This window comes from Mus pahari, chromosome 4, assembly GCF_900095145.1.
Source record: "Mus pahari chromosome 4, PAHARI_EIJ_v1.1, whole genome shotgun sequence".
NCBI classification, from domain to species: domain Eukaryota; kingdom Metazoa; phylum Chordata; class Mammalia; order Rodentia; family Muridae; genus Mus; species Mus pahari.
In genome coordinates this window covers 77,985,725-78,001,333 of record NC_034593.1, presented here as the reverse complement: position 1 = coordinate 78,001,333, position 15,609 = coordinate 77,985,725, and positions in this window count along the sequence as shown.

Sequence of the window (15,609 nt, the reverse complement as noted above, 5' to 3'; positions counted from 1 at the left end):
GGCAATTTTGAACATAATACTAAGATAGCTTGTAAAATCTCAAAATAGATAATTCCTAGACATATATAACATATCAAAATTAAATCAATTGGAAAATAAACCTTAAACAGACCCATAACAACTGGGGATCAAGCATTAGTAGAAACAATCTCCCAACAAAGAAAGCCAGGCAGAGTCACTACAGAATTACACTAAACCTTTAAAGATGGGTTTACATTAATCCTTCTCAATCTGTTCTGTGAAACAAGAAAGGGAGGCGTGGTACCAAAAGCATCAAAAGCATTCTGTAAAGCCAGCATCACTCTAATGCTCCAAACTGGATAGGAGTGCACACGCGCGCACGTGCACATACACACACACACACACCCACACACACGAGAAAAGTAGCCACCAAACTCTCCGATGAACATAGATGCAAAAGTTCTGAATAAAATTCTTGTCAATTGAATTCAAGAATACATTAGGAAGATCTTTCATGATGACTAAGGTAGTTCACTGCAGGGAATTCATGGTGGGTTCCACACATGTAAATCAGTAAGAGTAATTCAGCGTGTATATATATATATATTTGGTTTTTCGAGACAGGGTTTCTCTCGGTAGTCCTGGCTGTCCTGGAACTCACTCTGTAGACCAGGCTGGCCTCGAACTCAGAAATCCACCTGCCTCTGCCTCCCAAGTGCTGGGATTAAAGGCATGCACCACCACACCCGGCTGTATAAATATATTTAAAGGACAGAAGTCACATGATCAGTTCAATAGATGTAGGATGGTTTTAAAGTTTAACATTGAGCTGGGTGTGGTGATGCACGCCTTTAATCCCAGCACTCGGGAGGCAGAGGCAGGCAGATTTCTGAGGTTGAGGTCAGCCTGGTCTACAGAGTGAGTTCCAGGACAGCCAGGGCTACACAGAGAAACCCTGTCTCGAACCCTCCCCCCCAAAAAATTTAACATTCCTTCCTGACAAATATCCTGAAAAACTAGGAATACAAAGAACATGTTATCTTATTAAGCGTACACATGACAAACAATATGACAATATTAATATTGTCATCATAGTCATCATCATCATTATCACCATCGCTACAACTACTCTTTGGAGCTGGAGACTGAATCTGGGGTCTGTGCTTGCCTGGCTTCTGAGCTAAACTCTTAACCTCTAACAATCATTGCTCAAAATGAGAAAGCTCAGAGTTTCCTTTAAGACATGGAGAGAGACAAGGAAGGATATTATAAGTAAATAAATAAATAATACACTCATTCATTCATTCATTCATTCAATATAGTGTTTGAAGTCTTAGCAAGAGAATAAAAGAGAAATAAACGAAGGGGACACACACAGGAAACAAGAAGTCAACTCATCCCTATTTGCAGAGGACATGGCCTTTAACCAAAGCAAACAACAACAGCAACAACAACAACACCCTAAGATTTCATCAGGAAACAGCTAGACACAATAAACACTTCCAGCAAAATAGGAGGTAAGAAAGCCAACACATACAAAATGATTAGCTTTTCTGTATGCCAATGACAAGCTTGCTGAGACAGAAACTAGGAGGAAAAAGAAATCCCGTTTACAGTAGCTTAAAACCAAAGGCCTAGGAGCAAGGCGAGGAGGTGGGAGGTTCCTTCAGTGAAAATCGTAAGGCACCAAAGAACATGAAGATGATAGACGACGGAAAGACTTCCCACATTCTCGGATTGGCAGGATTAATACAAAAAAAAAAAAAAATAGCCGCACTTCTTAAAGCATCCATAAATTTAACATAGTCTCCTTAAATATTCCAATGATATCTTCATAGATGTACTGGCTAGCTTTGTGTCAACTTGACACAGCTGGAGTTATCACAGAGAAAGGAGCTTTAGTTGGGGAAATGCCTCCGTGAGATCCAGCTGTGGGGCATTTTCTCAATTAGTGATCAAGGGGGAGAGGCCCCCTGTGGGTGGGACCATCTCTGGGCTGGTAGTCTTGGGTTCTATAAGAAAGCAGGCTGAGCAAGCCAGGGGAAGCAAGTCAGTAAAGAACATCCCTCCATGGCTCCTGCATCAGCTCCTGCTCCCTGACCTGCTTGAGTTCCATTCCTGACTTCTTTCAGTGATGAACAGCAATGTGGAAATGTAAGCCGAATATACCCTTTCCTCCCCAACTTGCTTCTTGGTCATGATGTTTGTGCAGGAATAGAAACCCTGACTAAGACAATAGAACTAGATGAAAATTTCTAAAATTAATGTGGAAGCACAAAAGACCCAGAAGAGACTCCCAGAACGCTGAAGCTTCGGACACCGCAGGTCCTCACCTGATTCCCCACCATCCAGCACCACGTAGCGACTGCTAGAACCAGAGGCGTCTGGGCACCTTACCCTTCACCTCCGTACAGCTGTGCCCATGGTTAGTTCCATATGTAGTCTTTATTATTTCCTATTACTTAAATTCCACTTTCTCAGAGAGGTCTCACGATGGTTTTACCTTTGTTGAACGATGCTCAGCTTACAGTCAGGGCTGTTGCTTGTGTCTTTCTGCACGGTTTACTCTAAGGCGTTATTTACTCTTCAGTTTAACTGGTACCCCCTCTCTTAGGGTTTCTATTCCTGCACAGATATCATGACCAAGAAGCAAGTTGGGGAGGAAAGGGTTTATTCAGCTTACACTTCCATACTGCTGTTCATCACCAAGGAAGTCAGGACTGGAACTCAAGCAGGTCAGAAAGCAGGAGCTGATGCAGAGGCCATGGAGGGATGTTCTTTATGACTTGCTTGCTTCCACTGGCTTGCTCAGCCTGCTCTCTTATAGAACCAAGACTACCAGCCCAGAGATGGCACCACCCACAAGGGGACCTCCCCACTTGATCACTAATTGAGAAACACCTTGCAGCTGGATTTTGTGGAGGCATTTCCCCCAACTGAAACTCCTTTCTCTGTGATAACTCCAGCCTGTGTCAAGTTGACACAAACTAGCCAGTACAATTGGCCCCTTGTCAACTTGACACACAAACACATTACTAGTAAGCCTCAACCCTTACTTTCTTATTCATCCCCAAGATCTTAAATAACTTTAAAAGTCCCACAGTCTTTGCAAATTCTTAAAATTTCAATCTCTCTTAAAATCCAAAGTCTTTACAATTAAAAGTCTCTTAACTGTGGGTTCCACTAAAATACTTCCTTCAAGAGGGAAAAGCATCAGGGCACAGTCACAATCAAAAGCAAAATCAAACTCCAATCGTCCAATGTCTGGGATCCAACTCACGATCTTCTGGGCTCCTCCAAGGGCTTGGGTCACTTCTCCAGCCATGCCCTTTGTAGCACACACCTCGTCCTCTAGGCTCCAGATGCCTGTACTCCACTGCTGCTGCTGTTCTTGGTGGTCATTCATGGTACTGGCATCTCCAAAATGCTGCAGTGTTCCGCTGTAACTAGGCTTCACCAATAGCCTCTTACAGTCTCTCTTCATGGTGTTAAGCCTCAACTCCTTCGCATGACGCCTTCAGTCCTGAGCCATCAATTGCAACTGAGGGTGCACCTTCACCAGTGTCCTTCCATGGCCTCTCACAGTGCTTCCATGGCCTCAGCTGCTCTGCATGACCCCTTCACGCTTTCAAAGCCAGTACCACCTGAGTAACTCTTACACATTACCAAGTCCAGTCACAGCACAAGGTACAACCTTGGCTATCTGTGGAACACAGCCTCTGTGCTCTCAGAAAACAGTTCCCAGAAGATGTCACCTCAACGATGCTGGTCTCTTCTTAATCACAGCTAATTCCTTAGCTCCAGCTAACCAGCATCAATAGTCCCAGTAAGGAAAAGTTTTCACTTTAGTACTTCTGGTATCTTGTTAATCACAGCTGATTCTTCAGCCCCAGCTAACCAGAACCACAGAGTCTTCACAATCCAAAATAGCAATGGCCCTGAAAAGAGTCTTTAATTTTTCCCTCTGAAATTACACAAGCCAGGCCTCCATCTTCTGCACTGTTCTCAACATTATCTTCCAAGTGCCTACACAACATCCCAAAGAGCTCTTAATGGATATTCTGGCCCAAAGTTCCAGAGTCCTTCCACAGTCCTCCCCAAAACATGGTCAGGTTGTCACAGAAATACCCCACTATGCTGGTACCAATTTGTCTTAGTCAGGGTTTCTATTCCTGCACAAACATCATGACAAAAAAACAAGTTGAGGAGCAAAGGGTTTATTCAGCTTACACTTCCATACTGCTGTTCATCACCAAGGAAGTCAGGACTGGAACTCAAGCAGGTCAGAAAGCAGGAGCTGATGCAGAGGCCATGGAGGGATGTTCTTTATGACTTGCTTGCTTCCACTGGCTTGCTCAGCCTGCTCTCTTATAGAACCAAGACTACCAGCCCAGAGATGGCACCACCCACAAGGGGACCTCCCCACTTGATCACTAATTGAGAAACACCTTGCAGCTGGATTTTGTGGAGGCATTTCCCCCAACTGAAACTCCTTTCTCTGTGATAACTCCAGCCTGTGTCAAGTTGACACAAACTAGCCAGTACACCTCTTGTCCCCCTTTTAAAAAGATTTATTTATTTAACGTATATGAGTACACTGTTGCCATACTCAGACACACCAGAAGAGGGCATCAGGTCTCATTACAGATGGTTGTGGTTGCTGGGAATTGAACTCAGGACCTCTACAAGAGCAGTCAGTGCTCTTAACCACTGAGCCATCTCTCCAGCCCCAGCTATTACTCCTTTTTTCCCTACATCTTCTCTTTTCTCATTATTATTCCTCATTATTATCCCCTTAGCTATTTATTTCTTAATTATAACCTTCCATAGTGCTAAGAATCTCTACAATCTGTGGACCCTAACTAACAATACCCCGACTTCCCCCTCCTAGATACATTAGCCACCACTTTTTTTTTTTTGGCATTTCAATGTCAGTCTAATATTTAATTTTTATTTTTCTCCAACTCTTTATTTTTAATGAAGGAATGAGTTCTTCCTTTGCTTTTTTTTTTTCGAGATAGGGTTTCTCTGTGTAGCTCTGGCTTCCTGGAACTCACTCTGTAGACCAGCTGGCCTTGAACTCAGAAATCCACCTGCCTCTACCTCCTCCCAAGTGCTGGGATTAAAGGTATGCACTGCCTGGCTTCCTCCAACTCTTAATCTTATTAACTAAGATATGGTCTCACTCCATACTCTCCTTGATTGTTTATCTCCCAACAGTTATTGGAGCCAAAGGGACTATAGTTATTATTGGGTGGTAGTACAGCACCATAGTGGTAATATCAAACAGCGGTGGTTGCTCTGAGGTGAGAGAGATATAATCGCTAAGCCTGAGGTCAGCCTGACTCTCAGGCATGTATGGTACTGACAGGAACTTCTGCTAACCTGCATGGTTCTGCTTCTGTAACTATAAGGCTTTCTGCTTATCTGTCAAACAGAAATACCATGGAGACACAGCTGTGCCCTGCTCTTATTAAAGGTTCACATCCTGTCACACTTGCTAACAGCCATTATAGCTACGTCAATGGGAGATACCAAACTTGTGTTTTTATTTTATTTTTATTTTTTTACCTTTATAAACCTGTGCTCACTCAGCTTGAGGCTGCCTCAAGATTTGTGGCTAGAAGAGTTTGTGTCCCCCGCCACGTCTATGTGGCTCAATAAAAATTTCAAATTCATAAAGAAGTCTTCCTGGACTCCTTCTCTTGGGTGGGAATAGCCCGGATACACGAGCTGTAATATTTAATATCCTATTTAGGGAATAAGGCTACAAATCCACAGCAAGAGAAACCCTGGAGCATGCACAAACTCAGGGGATCAAGCAATGCAGTATTGAATGATAAATGGGTCTATGAAAAAAAAAACAAGAAGGAAATGAAAAAATTCCTATAATCAAATGAAAATAACCTACAATAAACAGAAATTAAAAATTTCCCAACTAAAGAGGGAATTAGGAAAGGAAGAAACATTACTAAACTCTTATAATAAAGTTGGTATTACTCTGCTATCAAAAGATAAAGATTCACCAAAATAAAATTACAGACAGACCAGTTTCCCTGTCAATATTAGACAATAATAGATTAGTAAAATACTTGCAACTCAAGTTTAAGAATACATCAGAAAGGCCATGACCACGATGAAGTTGAGTCTATCTCAGAAATTCAGGGATGTTCAGAATATAATAAATAAATAAATATTATAAATTAAATAGACATAAATCACATGGTCAACTTGGTAGATGCAGAAAAGGCTTGTGACAAGGTCTAATATCCCTTGATATTATTTTTATGTCTATTAGCACTCTATCTGTATGCATACCTGCATGCCAGAAGAGGGCATCAGATCACAAAGCAGATGGTTGTGAGCCACCATGTAGTTGCTGGGAATTGAACTCAGGACCTCTAGAAGAGCAGTCAGTGCCCTTAACCACTGAGCCATCTCTCCAGCCTTTCTTCAGGACATTTAATATCTGTTAACATTTACAAAATCAGGATGAAGGGAGAGAGGCAATTAGCTTATGGGGAAGAGGAGGCTGAGGGTCCAAGCTCGGGCACTCTAGGCTACAAAAGGGGTGACCCACCCAATAGGCCCTATGTCTTCTCAAGAGGGAGAGACTGAGGCTGAAGGGGAAAGGGATGGAGACAGATGTCAGACCTTGTCCTGGAGTAGAGAAGTGAGGATTTCACACCGTGGTATCCATGCCTTAAACGCAGGAGGTCACACTGCCTTGAAGCTGTGCTGTGGAAGAGGGGCTAGCTAGACTTCTGGAGTCTGAGCTGGAGAGGGCTGCACTGGCCTGGGCTTCTCCAGTGAGCAAGGAGAGTTGTTGGTATACACTTGTCTTCTGGCTTGGTGACTCCATTCCGGGTTCATTGCCACTAAGCAGAGGCCCTTTCAGGTCCTGGGTATGTCTTAAATCTATGGACATTTTATCACCTGTTTTCCTATAAAATATGAAAAAGTTGGATGAGAGTAACAGTGTGCAGAAAACCTCCTTATCATTCCTGGGTATTGTTTCTTCCTCCTCTCTGGCATGCTGCCTGGCCCTGGGTGTTGTGTTTCATAAAAAGAAAAAGAAGTCAGGAATATGTTTGGTAGAGGTACAGTATGGTGCTGGGAAGGGGGTGCCTCTGTGGGCCCATGCTGAGGCATCCCATCCCCCTGAGGGACCAGTCACATGACAGATATAGTATAGAATAGAGTTTATTTAGGGCATAGGGAGGGGATTGAGAGAGAGTTGAGAGTTGAGAGGGGAGAAGAGAGAGAGAGAGAGAGAGAGAGAGAGAGAGAGAGAGAGAGAGAGAATAGAGGAGTACAAGAGTAGAAGCCAGCCATGAACACGAGGAGAGAGGGGGAGGGGAATGGGGAAAGAAGGGACAGAGAGGGAAGAGGGTAAGAGAGCAAGAGAGTGAGGAGGGGGGCAAGCAGCCCCTTTTATAATGAGTCAGGCATACCTGACTGTTGCCCGGTAACTGTGGGGCAGAGCCTAGAAGAAATGCTAACACACTGGGTGTGTTAGCATCTTAGGTGAAACCTTATTTCATAATGGTTCTTAGAAAACCCTAAAAAACAGAGGAGGTGACCACCAATTTGGAATGTTGAGCCAGTTCAGGAGAGTATGTATTGTGGAGTAAGACGCAGGCTCAAAGGAACAAATGTGACTCTTTCTTTTTTTTATTTTTTTTTTATTTTTTTATTTTTATTTATTTATTATATGTAATCACACTGTATCTATCTTCAGACACTCCAGAAGGGGGGAGTCAGATCTCGTTATGGATGGTTGTGAGCCACCATGTGGTTGCTGGGATTTGAACTCAGGACCTTCAGAAGAGCAGTCGGGTGCTCTTACCCACTGAGCCATCTCACCAGCAAATGTGACTCTTGTATGTGAGGAGTTTCCAGCTCCCAGTGAACTAAGACTCTCAGCCTCCAGATTCAGGAAACTCAATGAAAACCTTTTATAAAAGAACAGTTTCTAGAATTAAAAGATCCTATGCAAATATGATGTGGTTGGTTTCATTTAGCATTTGACTAGCACTCTGTCACTGAACCACATTAACTCTGTATGCGTGTGTGTGTGTGTGTGTGTGTGTGTGTTGTGAAAGGAGAAATGAAACTAACAGGGGACTGGTGAGAAAGAAGCACTGAGTCAGAGGGCGGGGGTGGGGAATGCTCAGCACACAATATATTCTTGTATGAAGTTTTAAAAAAGAAAAGAAACAAAATAGTAAGATCTCATGAACTGAATGGTAGGAAGGCTTTGACTGTTATATTAGAAAGAACCCGAGCCAGCAATGAACATCCAGTGAGTTTCATGCAGCTTAGTGGACTGGATGGAGCACATTTGTGAAATAGGGCTGTGGAATGATTGGTGGGCTCTTCAGCATCATTTAAAATAGGGAGCTTTTGTGACAAAATGGGGAGCATTCCATTTCTGGATTTATTTAGCAGGAGAGATATATTAAAGGGAATCTATAACAGGCTCTTAGACATTGCTCTTACTGAAAAGCACCAACTCCCCTCTGGGGCCTGTAAGGTGACTCAGAGCTAAGTCAAAGTCTGGCTTTTGGGACTTCAATTTTCATTGTTTTTTTCCCCCTGTTCCTTTAAACTTTATGCTTAACTGGACAGCTAACTTGGGCATGCTAATTACCGAAGGGGCATCTGTTTCCGGCAGCCGTGTGATGCATTGCTATAATTCTAGACATGGGAGGCTGAGGCTGGAGAATCACCAGTTGGAAGGCAGGCTTAAAGCTGTCTCAAAAACGGTAATACTCTCAGCTTTCTTCAAGGCTAAAGAAACAAATATGTGTGTAATCAAAGAATGCTGCCACACCCTCATCAAGATTCCAAATCTGTGTTCATCAGAACCTACAGACAAATCATCCCATCATGAGAAAACCTAAGTAGGGGCAATCATCTCATGGGGAGCAAGACTGCTCCCTTAGCAATGAGGACTTCTTTGGGCCACATGGCTGAATCAGACTGTAGAGACTGTAGAGAATGAGTAACTGGAACACTCTTGGACCAAGACGGCTTACTTATGTATGCTTCTCAACACTGCCTCAATTCTTCCTCTATTTAATGTTAAAGCTCATGCCAGGACCATAAAGGTGGGCTCCAGTATTTTGTGCCCCTCTGAACAACTATTTTGATAAAACATTTTCTTGCCTCTCACCTTATTTTTCTTTGCTTTCTTTGGTAAGTAGCTTAACCTGGTACGTTGAAGAGGGGCCAGCCTCTGGTCTTGAACTATAGTTACATACAAAGTTGTCTTCAGGGCATTGAGCTTAGAAGGAAAGGAAAATGGAAGACTAGAGACTCTTGCTCGCAGTGCAGCTAACATCTAGGCTTCTGTCAGGTTTTATGCTACCTGAAACTATGAATAGATCCACTTTAGGCCTTTTCTACACTACCCCATTAGGCACCCAGACTTCCCATGTCCTCCTCCAGGCTCTGGCCTGGGTCTCACATTCTGTGCCCTGGCCTACTCTGACTAACTGCCTGTACCACAGCCAAACTCTAGGTTTCTGCTGGAATCTTTCCTACCCAAAGCCCCTACCCCCCAGTTCCTTGTTGGGCCAACTCTACAACCTCAAAAGATATCCCATATTTGCGAAGATGAGACTTCCCAAAATATCCAAACTTCCCATGTCTTCCTCGAGGGTCTAGCCTAGTGAGTATCCCTGACCTCCCATTTATACCCTTTCCACAATCCAGAAGATTTTGCCTTGATCTCTTAACCTTCCCACCAGCATAGTCTGGTTTTCCCTAGGCAGGATCCTCTCACTACATATCCCCAAACTCTAGGACTCTACCATGCCATATCCAACCTTTCTACCCAGATGTATCTACCCATTCCTCCATGATTGGAACAGGAAATACATCTTGTATTCCATCCCAGGCCCCTCTGTCTACCTGACTTCAATAAGCCATTTCTAACCCCTAGATCCAACCTGCTCCCACATCTTCCCTTCCACCCCAACATTTCCTGTCCATAAGAAACTTGAACTAACAAAGGAAGTTCACATGTTCTACTCATTGCAATAACAGTATGAAGAATCAAGCCACCATCTTCTCTCTAAAATGTACCAGTTTTGTAGAAATGTTTGACAATGAGAATTACCTAGATGAATCTCAGAACACAGAATTTGAAAGAACCATCATAAACTTCCTCAAAGAGCTCAAGGAGTTTAAAGATAAAACAAAGAACCAGCTTGTTGAAATCAAGAACAAAGAGCTTAAGAAAAATAATTGTTTGACTGATGTCCAAGAAACCACAAACTGGTGGTTTCAAGAAATCATAAGGCTGGTGGAAATGATAAAGATAATCCAAGGCTCAAGAACAGAATTCAATTAGGAGATAGAAATATTGAGGAAGACTCAAGCTGAAATGAAGATAGAATTGAAAAAGATAATAGCTCAAGTAGAAAATTCACAGTAGAACTTTACAAGTCAAACGAATCAAGCAGAAGATAGAATATTGGTTCTCCAAAATAAAGTAGAGAATCTAGACCAAATGAACAAGAAACATAAAAAAATTTAACAAAACAAAACAGAACAGGAAAAGATTACACAGGAAATGTAGGACGCCAAACCTTCAAATTATAGACATAGATGAGAAAAATACCAAGGTCCATATCTTTAACAAGATCATAGAAGAAAAACTTCCCCAAACGAAGGAAAGAAATACACCCATACAAATACAAGAAGCACATGGAACACCAAATAGACAGGACCATAAAAAAAATCCCCACAGCATATCATATTTAGAATAGTAAGTATATATGATAAAGAAAGTGTATTGAAAGCAGTAAAAGAAAAAAAATGCAAGTCATATATAAAGGAAAACCGATCAGAGTAAGCTGAAGCAATGCATCCCAAGTTCTAGAAGACTATGATGCTAACCTAGAATATTATACCCAGAAAAACTATCTTCCATGATTGAAGGAGAAAGAAAAATTTCCATGACATAAATAGCCTAAAAAAAACATATACAACAGAACAAACCTAAGGAAAATACAGAGAGCATTATTTTTGGCTGAGAAGAATGAACAAAGCTAAGAGGCAGAAAGACATATGAAGCCCCATAATTAAAAGAAAGAAAGAAAACAAACAAAAAACCATACTACCATCAAGAACTCAAACAACATGATGGCCATAATCAGCACACATATTTAAATAAATAATTTTAATATCAATGGCCTCAATTTTCCAATCAAAAGACACAGACAGACAGAATGGGTTAAGAAACAAAAATCCACCTTCAGATCTGGGCCAGTGCCCTGAGCAGACCTTGGGCACAAACTCCACAGCCAGTTCCAGTTCCAGGCACTCACACGCCTAGGACCACAGAATCTTAGGATCCCAGGATCCCAGGAGCTTGGTCACACCAGGATCTCAGGGTCCCAGAGACAGCTTGACTCCCAGGAGCTCTGACACACTCAGGATCACAGGAAGGACAGGCTCCAGTCAGATAGAGTGAGGGTAGATAGCACTAGAGATAATCAGATGGTGGTAAGCAAGCATAAGAACAGAAGCAACCAAAACCAAGATTACTTGGCATCATCAGGTCCCAATTCTCCCATCATAGTAAGACCTGGATATACCATCACACCAGAAAAGCAAGATTAAAATCTAAAATCACTTCTCATGATGGTGATAGAGGACTTTAAGAAGGACATAAATAACTCCTTTAAAGAAATACAGGAGAACACAGGTAAACAGCTAGAAGCCCTTGAAGAGGAGACACAAAAATCCCTTAAAGAATTACAGGAAAACACAACCAAACAGGCAAAGGAAATTAACAAAACCATCCAAGACCTAAAAAGTAGAAATAGAAACAATAAAGAAATCACAAAAGGAGACAACCCTGGAGTTAGAAAACCTATATATGTAGCAGAAGATGGCTTAATCGGCTATCATTGGGAAGAGAGGCCCCTTGATCTTGCAAACTTTATATGACCCAGCACAGGGGAATACCAGGGCCAAGAAGTGGGAGTGGGTGGGTAGGGGAGCAGGGTTGGGGGGAGGGTATAAGGAACTTTCGGGATAGCATTTGAAATATAAATAAAGAAAATATCTAATAATAATAAAAAAAAGAATCAAGAAGTCATCTATTCCACAGTCATCTATAGGATGGAACACAGGGCCCCCAATGGAGGAGCTAGAGAAATTACCCAAGGAGCTGAAGGGGTCTGCAACCTTATAGGTGGAACAACAATATGAAATAATCAGTACCCCCAGAGCTCGTGTCTCTAGCTGCATATATAGCAGAAGATGGCCTAGTCGGCCATCATTGGGAAGAGAGGCCCCTTGGTCTTGCAAACTTTATATGCCCCATACAGGGGAATGCCAGGGCCAAGAAGTGGGAGTGAGTGGGTAGGGGAGCAGGGCGGGGGGGAGGGTATAGGGGACTTTCGGGATAGCATTTGAAATGTAAATGAAGAAAATATCTAATAAAATAATTTTTAAAAAAAGAGAAAAGAAGAAAACCTAGGAAAGAGATCAGGAGTCATAGATACAAGCATCACCAACAGAGTACAAGAGATAGAAGAGAGAATCTCAGGTACAGAAGATACCTTAGAAAACATTGTCACAACAGTCAAAGAAAATGCAAAAGCAAAAATTCTCCTAACCTAAAACATCCAGGAAATCCAGGACACAATGAGAAGACCAAACCTAAGAATAATAGGTATAGAAGAGAGTGAAGATTCCCAACTTAAAGGGCCAGTAAATATCTTCAACAAAATTATAGAAGAAAACTTCCCTAACCTAGAGAAAGAGATGCCAATGAACATACAAGAAGCCTACAGAACCCAAAAGAGACTGGACCAGAAGAGAAATTCCTTCCATCATATAATAATCAAGACACCAAATGCACTAAACAAAGAAAGAATATTAAAAGCAGTAAGGGAAAAGGGTCAAGTGAAAAATAAAGGCAGACCTATCAGAATTACACCAGATTTCTCACCAGAGACTATGAAAGCTAGAAGATCCTGGGCAGATGTTATACAGACCCTAAGAGAACACAAATGCCAGTCCAGGCTACTATACCCAGCAAAACTCTCAATTACCGTAGATGGAGAAACCAAGATATTCCACGACAAAACCAAATTTACATAGTATCTTTCCATAAATCCAGTCCTACATAGGATAATAGATGGAAACACAAACACAAGGAGGGCAACCACACTCTAGAAAAAGCAAGAAAGTAATCTTTCAACAAACCCAAATGAAGAGAGGCACACAAACGTAATTCCACCTCTAACAACAAAAATAACAGGAAGTAACAATCACTTTTTCTTAATATTTCTTAACATCAATGGACTCAATTTCACCAAAAGACATAGACCAACAGACTGGATACATAAACAGGACCCAACATTTTGCTGCATACAGGAAACCCACCTCAGTGACAAAGGCAGACACTACCTCAGAGTAAAATGTTGGAAAACAATTTTCCAAACAAATAGTTCCAAGAGACAAGCTGGAGTAGCCATCCTAATATTGAATAAAATCAACTCTTAACCAAAAGTTATCAAAAAAAAGATAAGGAAGGACATTTCATACTGGTCAAAGGAAAAATCTACCAAGATGAACTCTCAATTCTGAACATCTATGCTCCAAATGCAAGGGCACCCACATTCATAAAAGAAGCTTTACTAAAGTTCAAAGCACACATTGTACCTCACACAATAATAGTGGGAGACTTCAACACCCCACTCTCATCAATGGGCAGACCATGGAAACAAACTAAAAAGAGATACAGTGAAACTAATAGAAGTTATGAACCAAGTGGATTTAACAAATATCTATAGAACATTAATCCTAAAACAAGAGAATACACCATCTTCTCAGCACCTCATGGTACCTTCTCCACAACTGACCATATAATCAGTCACAAAACAGGCCTCCACAGATACAAGAAGATCGAAATAATCCCACACATCCTATCAGATCACCACAGATTTAGGCTGGTCTTCAATAACAACAAAAACAACAGAAAGCCCACACACACGTGGAAGCCGAACAATGCCCTACTCAATGATAACTTGGTCAAGGAAGAAATTAAAGACATTTTAGAATTTAATGAAAATGAAGGCACAATATAACCAAACTTATGGGACACAATGAAAGCAGTGCTCAGAGGAAAGCTCATAGCTGAGTGCCTCCAAAAAGAAACTGGAGAGAGCATACACTAGCAGCTTAACAGCACACCTGAAAGCTCTAGAGCAAAAAGAAGCAAATAAACCCAAGAGGAGTAGATGGCAGGAAATATTCAAACTCCGGGCTGAAATCAACCAAGTAGAAACAAAAAGAACTATAAAAGAATCAACAAAACCAGGAGCTGGTTCTTTGAGAAAATCAACAAGATAGATAAACCCTTAGCCAGACTAACTGGAGGTACAGAGACAGTATCCAAATTAATAAAATCAATAATGAAAAAATAGACATAACAATGGAATATACCTTAAAAAAAAAGAAAGAAAAATCCATCTATCTGTTGTCTACAAGAAACATTTCTTGGTTTTAAATATAGGCACTGCCTTGGAGAAAAAGGGACCAGAAAGCAAGCAGGCATTACTAACCTAATATCTGACACAATAGACTTCAAACTAAAACTAACCAGAAAAGATAAATTATAATCAAGGTAACAGTTATATAAGAAGACAGCAGTATCCTAAACATACATGTACCAAAATCAGGGGAGTCCAATTTTGTAAAAAGATGTACTAAGGAATTTAAAGCCACAAATTAACTATGATGTGCTGTTGATGTTCTTTTGTGGTCTTGTCTAGTTGGTGTTTCATGTGCTTCTTGTATTTGTATGGGTGTGCCCTTCCTTGGTTTGGGGAAGCTCTTCTTCTATGATCTTGTTGAAGATCTGGTCTATGTCATTGACTTGGGATTTTTCTCCTCATCTATGCCTATAATTTGAAATTTTGGCTTTATTATGGTGTCCTACATCCATTGAAAGTAGGTGATTTCAACATTCCAATAGATAGGTCATCTGGACAAAAACAAAACAAAACAAATAAAGCCAAACCAAACCGAAACAAGAAAACCAAATCAAACAAAAACCAAAACCTGAGAAAAATCAGAGTTAATTGATATCATACCTCACATGGACTTAACAGACATCTACAGAACATTCTACCCAAACATCAAAGAATACACATTCTACTCAGCAGCACATGGATACTTCTCTAAAGTAGATCACATCCTGGAACACATAAAAAGTATTACAAATTCAAAATCCTTTTTTTTTTGTTTTGTTTTTTCAAGACAGGGTTTCTCTGTATAGCCCTGGCTGTCCTGGAACTCACTCTAAAGAGCAGGCTGGTCTTGAACTCAGAAATTTGCCTGCCTCTGCCTCCCAAGTGCTAGGATTAAAGGTGTGCGCCACCACACCCGGCTTACAAATTCAAAATCTTTAAAGGCACTTTTTGTTCTTATCTGAGTATAGTGTAATAAAACTTAAAATCCACAGCAAAAACCTTCCAGATAATACTAAGGCTCATGAAAATTAGATAACTCATCACTTGGCAAGCTATTAAAAAAGAGAGAGAGAGAAGGAAGAAGCAGAGCGAGCACTCCCAAGCTTCCACCAATACAGCATCACTCTAATACAGCATCACTCTAATA